This window comes from Ranitomeya variabilis, chromosome 3 (genome assembly GCF_051348905.1).
Source record: "Ranitomeya variabilis isolate aRanVar5 chromosome 3, aRanVar5.hap1, whole genome shotgun sequence".
Taxonomy (NCBI): domain Eukaryota; kingdom Metazoa; phylum Chordata; class Amphibia; order Anura; family Dendrobatidae; genus Ranitomeya; species Ranitomeya variabilis.
Genome location: NC_135234.1, coordinates 745935891 through 745943752, shown reverse-complemented (window position 1 = coordinate 745943752; position 7862 = coordinate 745935891). Strand labels below are relative to the sequence as shown.

At 36.6% G+C, this 7862-nt stretch overlaps 1 pseudogene; it reads left to right on the top strand.

The window, feature by feature from the left end:
• The first annotated feature begins 4828 nt into the window (after positions 1–4828).
• On the top strand, positions 4829–7248 carry LOC143817788 (CWF19-like protein 2 pseudogene; annotated as a pseudogene).
• The last annotated feature ends 614 nt before the right edge of the window (positions 7249–7862 follow it).

The window sequence follows — 7862 nt, the reverse complement described above, 5'->3', positions numbered from 1 at the left end:
GATGTCATCTGGTCTTCATCTTGATGTCTTCTCCTTGGTTCTTTTTAAACAATCTTTATTATAATTCTTTTTAAATAGATGATAGCATATAGATATTGTAGAGACTGTGTGTCATGTGTCAATCAAAGTCCATAAATTCAAATGTTGATAAGAAAACAAAGTTCATAGATGAGATGTAGCTGTAATATCTGTGCAGTGTCACCTTTAGAAACCTGGACTTACATTGGCTCGCCTTGGAAATCATCTGGAATCCTTCTATATCATCCGCACTGGTCTTGGAACAGGTGACATCTGTGGTCGGCACAGCAAGGGATTCATTGACTCTTCCCTGCTAATCATAGCACCATAACCAGTCTTTAGTGCACAGGACACATGTCAGGGTTGTAGCGTCCTGACAATTACCTGATTGTTCACCAGCTTTCATGGAAGTCTTATAGGTGATAGGAAACCACTGGAACGTAATAACACAGTTCATCTTAGCGTCATAGGATCATTGTCCTCTCCGTGGTTGGCAGGTAGGATATTGTACTCATACTTGTCAGTGATGGATGCTGTAGTTGTGAATGGTGACATGAATTGTATTTGACACAGTCTATTATTATTCAGAAAACATAGCATTGTTACCTTGTGAAACTTTGGATAACGGATTTTTCTTCTCGCAACTTTTAATTGAATTTAAAAATATACAAAGTCTTTATTAACGTAACTTTCGTATCTTGATTGAAGTCTTCATTCCCTATTCTATACCAAATCTGGTAATTTTCCTAACTTATAATATCATAGCTTACCATAGCAATCAATAATATCCATATAATTATTAAATTATATTAATATGGAATTTATATTTGGAAAAAAAAAAATAATAATAATAATGATAATATATATTATTAACCATATTCTTCATGTGATAGGACATTTTTATGTCATGGGTGTAATTTATTTTTGAACCCATAGATATCAGTGTGTCTTTTATGTAACAAGTGTTGATATTACTAAAACTTTATTAATAAACTATAACCAATAATATGTAAGAATGTGTAGCCATGAACCAAAATAAGGATAAATATATATGAATATGAATAAATGAATGAGTGAAAGAATTGTTGTATTTAACTCAGAATTGAAACATTTCTTATATAATGAAACCATATGATCATTATATTTGATAAAGCAATATTCTTGTATTAGACATTACTTTATTAAATATTGATTTTTTATTTTTTCTTGAGATAAAAAATATATTTAAGAATAAAAATTGAAGAAAAAATGAAAAATGAAAAATAAAAATGAGAATAAAATAAAAATAAAAATAAGGCATTTATATGTTGATGATAAATGCAGAGGTTATGTCTCAATAACACATTCCCTTTAATATTTCCATAATCTAGATGTTGTCATAACCTTGGATTACCAAAATATTGAAATTATGCAACTTTGCATATAATAACCTTCATTAGAGAAAAAAAATGACTTTTATAATACTTATTGTATTGTACCCAATAATACCTTATTAATATTTCTTTTTTTTTTAAATATGTGAAAGAGGTATTGATGAAATGTGGTGATGTAATCTGGATCAAAAACACATTTCCCCCTTAATATCAAAAAATATTATTTTATGAAAAAATTAATTTGTAAAAACCAAATTAAAAATAATTAATTTTATAACTGTCAGATCAGCTTGTGCCATTTATTTGTTTGAAAATTGGTATCCATTTATGTAATCAATAAAAAATACACTAGATATATAAAGTTATAATTTGGAAAATGTTCTAAATGTAGATATCTTGATAAACCTTATTGATGTGTGAAATTAATAAATAATAATTACTAAGGAAATATATATATATATATATATATATATATATATATATATATATATATATATATAATTCAGTAAATAATATTTAAATGTATCTTAACATTGTAATTTAACTGAATCTTATTTTCATACACACAAGGTTTTTTTTTTTCTTTCTCTCCACATACCATAAGTCATGAGGCCTCTCACATACCACACGTACCACACTAGTCTTACGTTACACTTCATTCTTAGCAGCTGCTTATCTGTCATCTGTCACTCACATAAAAGTTGACAATACATATTTCACACAAAGAACATGTATATTAACCCAAAATATTGTGTCCTAATTATCAATCAATGCGCATTGTATACTATTAAATTTAGTATTCTAATATTTATTTGAATATTCCCCAAATATTATTATCTACAGTAACGCTATGTCCTAACCTAAAGATAAGACTCATCCATAAGAAATTTGAGCATCTGTTCCACAGCTATTTCTGGTACAAGGCCTGGAACTTAATCTGTTTGAATGTACATTCTCCTTACACTAAAACAAGGATATATGATATTTTAACTTTTTAACTCACAGCTTGTCGCACCATGCAGTGGAGGAAAAAATTATGTTACCATGCAAAGGGTATCAAAACAAGTTTTTAGTTTATTAGTTATATATTATTTTTTTATTAAGTGTTAAATATATACAATCATGCAGTTATTATAGCTTCCTGTGTAAATAAAACATAAATTCATGTAAGAAGTTTTTTTGTTCAATTCCTGTTTTTGAAATGAAAGCTCTAAGGAAAAATAAAAGATAAGGTTAATTTCACATTTATTCAGAAACAAAATAATTTAAATATGTTATACATATGCATATATTTGATATATGTAATTAATGTAATTCTAAGTATTACTGGAATAAATTCTAATTATATTTTCACTATTATCTATACCTATACAAATATGCTACAGTATTTACTGTATACTATATTAATATATATAACTGCAGAATTATATTGTATAAAATAATTACATATTAATAAATAATATATTGTATAACTCATCTACACATCATATAATTGATTACATTTTTAGCCTATCCCTATTATTTAACAAGGTCATTTTTAACCCTATGGACTCTTTGAAATTGAAGAGCTGCGATAATGAAGTGTTCAGTTGAGCACCCCCTATGCTGTTGCTCACCTGCTTCCATCTGTCAATTTCTGCCATTTTTGCAGACAGATCTGGCCCGTCAGCTTTTAACCCTTTCACAAGAGCAACTTCAATGGGAGACTTCTGCATTTCATTATAGGATTTGTAGCAAATATGTAATTTTCTTCGTACTTCATAGATTTGATTTTGGGTCAGTTTTGGAGATTTTGATCTTGGCTTCTCATGAGATATAATTCTGTCTGATTTAAAAAACTTAGTATGATTTGTTTTCCTTTCAAGATTCTCATGTTTTCTAGAAAATTCAAGGGATTGTGCACATTCATATAAAGAATCTTTCTGTGACGCAATAACACGAGATACAGGATTTAGAAATCTAAATTTGTTTACAAAACAATGTATCATTGATTTTTTATTGGAATTCATACTGATCAGTCTGTAAACCCTTTCAAAAATGGACATGAATGTAAAAGTACATTATTTCCGGCCAATCCTCAATTTTAGAAGATCTGGATAATTTTCTTTTAATCCACAGAATATCAAAATTTTTAATCTTTCTACATCAGTCATTTCTTCATGGAATTCTTCATTCTGCATTTTTAGTGAGAATTTCCTGGAGAAACTTACTGGTAGCCAAATTTTAAACAACCAATTCTTCTCAATATTAGTTAAATTAAACTTATCGGCAAAACTTTCAAAAATCTCTGAATTTCTGCACACATCGATTTTTGTCATCATATGCAGGAATTTTACATAATTTTAACAAAGTCTTTCTAGATTTAGTTTGGAGTTGGGCCTCTGAGCTGTCTTCTATTTTTAGTGGCCCTTCCACATCTGTTTCTTGTACATCATCTTTGTCAGTTGTCATGTCTCCTACGTGCCCTCCATCTTGTTTTTCATCATGAGGCACAAAGTCACCTTGGGTGGTCATAACAGACACGTGCTTCACTTCTTCATCTTCCTTACTCTTTACATTACACTCAATCTTGGGAACATCATTAATTTCCATTTCCTTAGAAATTCTTCCTACACTGTCTTTTTTAGACTTTTCTGTAACAAACTCATGAAATACATTAACCATATGTAATATATTTTTCAGTTGCTCTTTTTCTTTTTTCCTAGATACTAGCTTAGAATCTAACTTCAAATTTGCGATCCTGCATTCTGCAAATAAAGAAAACCAAAATATTTCTACACTAGATCTGTACAAACGTACAAATTCTATCTGACTTGATTTAGCATATGAATTAATCAAATCCATTTGTCTTACCTTGAAATCTCAGCTTGTAGATCTTTTGCTGGGCTCCGGACTTCACTTCACCACGGCTATTTTCAGCACGTCCGGCACTTGTAGTACTCCTTCTACTTGTCAATTCAACTAACACCTGTTAGTCTCTGTTACGTTTACAAAGTCATAGGTTCTTCTGAGATCTTTGTGACTTGAAATTTTGAAGTGAAATTCATGAATACTTGCACAATATCTAGCGAACTCTCTTCCGTCGTCTCCCCGTGTGCAAAAATGAAGGAAATTCACGTAAAAATAGCACAAAAAATCAAAACTGGCTGGCTTCGGCAATGTTAAATATGCTTATTCTGCACATTTATTTAAATAGAAAAATGTCGTCATATTCACATAAAAAGTATAGTGGTTTGTTGATTGTCCATAGAAAAATCACTTTGCAGCAAAAACATAAAACAGATGAAAATATTTACGAACGGATTGTCCATGTGTAGAGATCAGCATTAGTTACCCCTCTTTCCCAAGTTCTGAATGGAAGCCATCTGTCTGTGTGTCTGAAGTTTGAAGGTCATCACGGCTGCTACCAGTTGTTCCTCCTTCGTCTGTCATCCATGATGGTAGAGGCAGGAGGTGACAGTCCCACGTGACAAAAAGACCAACCCCCACCCTCCTAAGAGACGTTTATATATATATATATATATATATATATATATATATATATATATATATATATATATATTTCTACAGACCACGTGTTCCCCTTTATAAGGCGTTGACTTATGCTCTGAGCTCCTATATACATAAATAGCTTTTGTAACGTCAACAAGAAGCAATGTGCTGTGTACTGAATTGAGATTCAGAATAATTCAATAAATAATTAATATTTAACAAAAAGCAAAAATCCTGTTGCTCCTTTCTGCACAGTTATCTTGTTTTTGTCCACACTTTTGTGTGCAGCAGTCCTTTTTATTGCTGCCATACTTGTCCTGAGATCATTGTAGGGAGATTGAAATTGTACTACAGTCCTTGTATTTTTTCATATATCTTCCAGCCACGATCTGCCACTTACATTGTGTTGTGTTATACACTGGGCTTGAGTTTTGCTGCAGTCTCCCCCCCCCCCCAAAAAAAAAGGAGATTTAAATTGCCACTAAGTGGATCTATGTCAGTTCTGTTAGTTTATCGTATATCAGCCAGCCACTTGCTGCCACTTACATTGTGTTGTGTTACACACTGGGCCTGAGTTTTGGGAGAGGGAGATTTAAATTCTCAACAAGTTTATATACACCTTCTACCTTGTTTTACAGTACCATATGTTAGGGGTCGAGTTCCCGCCTCTGCACAAAGGGAATCTCGGCCCATCTCCGCTGCGGTCTCCCATTCTTCTTCTGCCGCAGTGGAGCCTGCTCAGTGGAGATGTCGGTCCCAGCGTCTCGCTCAGTCTGACTCTGTGCAAAGGGTTACTGCTGCTTTTCCAGCTTCTGCCATTGAAGCCAGTGCTGGGCAGCGGCGAGCAGACGCTTTTGGGACTAAGTCCTGCTTTTCTCCTTCTGAGCATGCCCAGGGTAAGATCTCTCATTGGAGATCGAGGGTCACATGCTTGGATACTGCAGCAAAGCCCATTGGTTCTCCAGGAAGGACTTGAAGGTGCTCAGGCTTTGTGGCAGCCTCATTGGTCCTTCTAGGAAGGTCTTGTACTAAGAAAGCCCACCAACATCCTCACGACCCAAAGCAAAACCACAACCTGTCCAAATACGCAGTGAGGAAGAGATGAACAAGCTCGGTGCCAAGATTGTAAAGGCGGAAATAATGGGGAACACGGAGATGGCTGCAAAACTCAAAGCTCAAGTGGAAGAAGCTTGTCAGCAAAAGCGAAATCGACTGGAAGACTACGAGAAAGAAAGGAGAGAAAAATCCCAGAAATCCGAAGCTGGAGAAGAGCAAGAAGGTCAGTTTTCACCAGCAGAACTATCTGGTAGAGCGTGGCCAGTGAACTCCATGGTGGGTTCTGCAGAGCCACGGGGAGGAAGGCGAAAAAGACAACTGGTTGAGACACACGTGGACAAGGAGAGGGTGCTTTACTTCCATGATGACGACCATCAGAGCCTTCAAGATCTGGTCAAGAGAGAAAAGATGGGAACTGCCGAAGACCAGAACAAGCTATACCTGAGAATGGCAGCCAAGCTCAGAGAGAAGACTGACCGGGATTACTACACCCTGGACGATATGTTTGTCTCAAAAGCTGCAAAGAAAGAGCGAGCAAATGAGGAAGAGGAAAGAGAGAGGCGGCAAGCCATGGCCGAGCATCGGAGACTGGCTGCCAGAATGGAAAAATGTCCGTTTTGCTTTGATAATGCTGAGCTGCCAAAGCACCTGATCATTGCTATATGAGTGAAGGTATATTTGTGTCTTCCCAACCACCTTTCCCTCACGGAGGGACATTGTCTGATCGTTCCTTTACAACACTACACTGCAGCGACGCTTCTGGATGAAGACATATGGAATGAAATTCAGATGTTCCGTAAAACATTAGTCAGGCTGTTTGCCGATAACGGACTGGACTGCGTCTTTCTGGAAACAAACATAAACTTAAAAAAACGCTTTCATCTGGTCTATGAATGTATTCCCCTGCCGAAGGAGGTGGGAGATATGGCACCCATTTATTTCAAGAAAGCAATTCTGGAATCTGACGAGGAATGGTCTATGAATAAGAAGCTAATAGACCTGTCTACAAAGGATGTTCGGCGATCTGTTCCAAAAGGCTTGCCTTATTTCTCAGTGGATTTTGGACTACAAGGAGGTTTTGCTCACATTATCGAAGACCATAACAAGTTCCCACATTATTTTGGCAAGGAAATCATCGGTGGCATGCTGGATCTGGAGCCCAGAGTCTGGAGAAAAGCCGTGCGAGAGAACTTTGACGATCAGAGGAAGAAGGTTCTACAGTTTGCACAGTGGTGGAAGCCCTTTGATTTCACAAAAACAAAAGAGTAACATCTGTGCAATAAATGTATTGTAAGTGTTACATTGTGTGTGTATATGTAGCGCCCCCACTGCCGCAGGGCCGAGGGGTACCCGGTACCGGGCCTCTGAGTCTCTGCTCTGGGGTTGTCACGGTGGCTAGACCCGGTCCGTGACCCTGCTGAGGGGCGTACAGTAATAGATGTAGATAGTGGTGGTGGTGCGGTGCAGTAAATAACGAGGACACCAGGTTGCAGTCTCTTTACCTCTTTACTGAAGGTCTCTGGGTCCTCAGTCCGGAATACGGTTCACCAGGCTGCGCAAGTCCGACCGGTCCGATGGCACCTCCAGAGTTCTCTTTGCAGGTGGAAATCTGTGCCTTCCTGCTAGCGCTATGTGTTGTGGTCCTCCCCTGCTGTGCTTACGGTATAGTCCCCACAACTGTTGTGACTGTTTCTCGTGTTCCCTCACAACAACTCGATTAGATGATGTTCTGCTAATCCTCCGTCCCTCCCGGTGTTATGGTTGGGACGCACCCGTATGATGGGTAGGCTCGGAGCTCTTCCGGGACCCTAGAGTCGCCCCTCTCCACAGGTTGCCCCCCCAGTCTGCATAGGTGATTTAGGTGAGACAGCCCGCCTATGGCTGACTGTCCTGCCGTTGGTTTGAAGTATTGCCTGAAGCTGA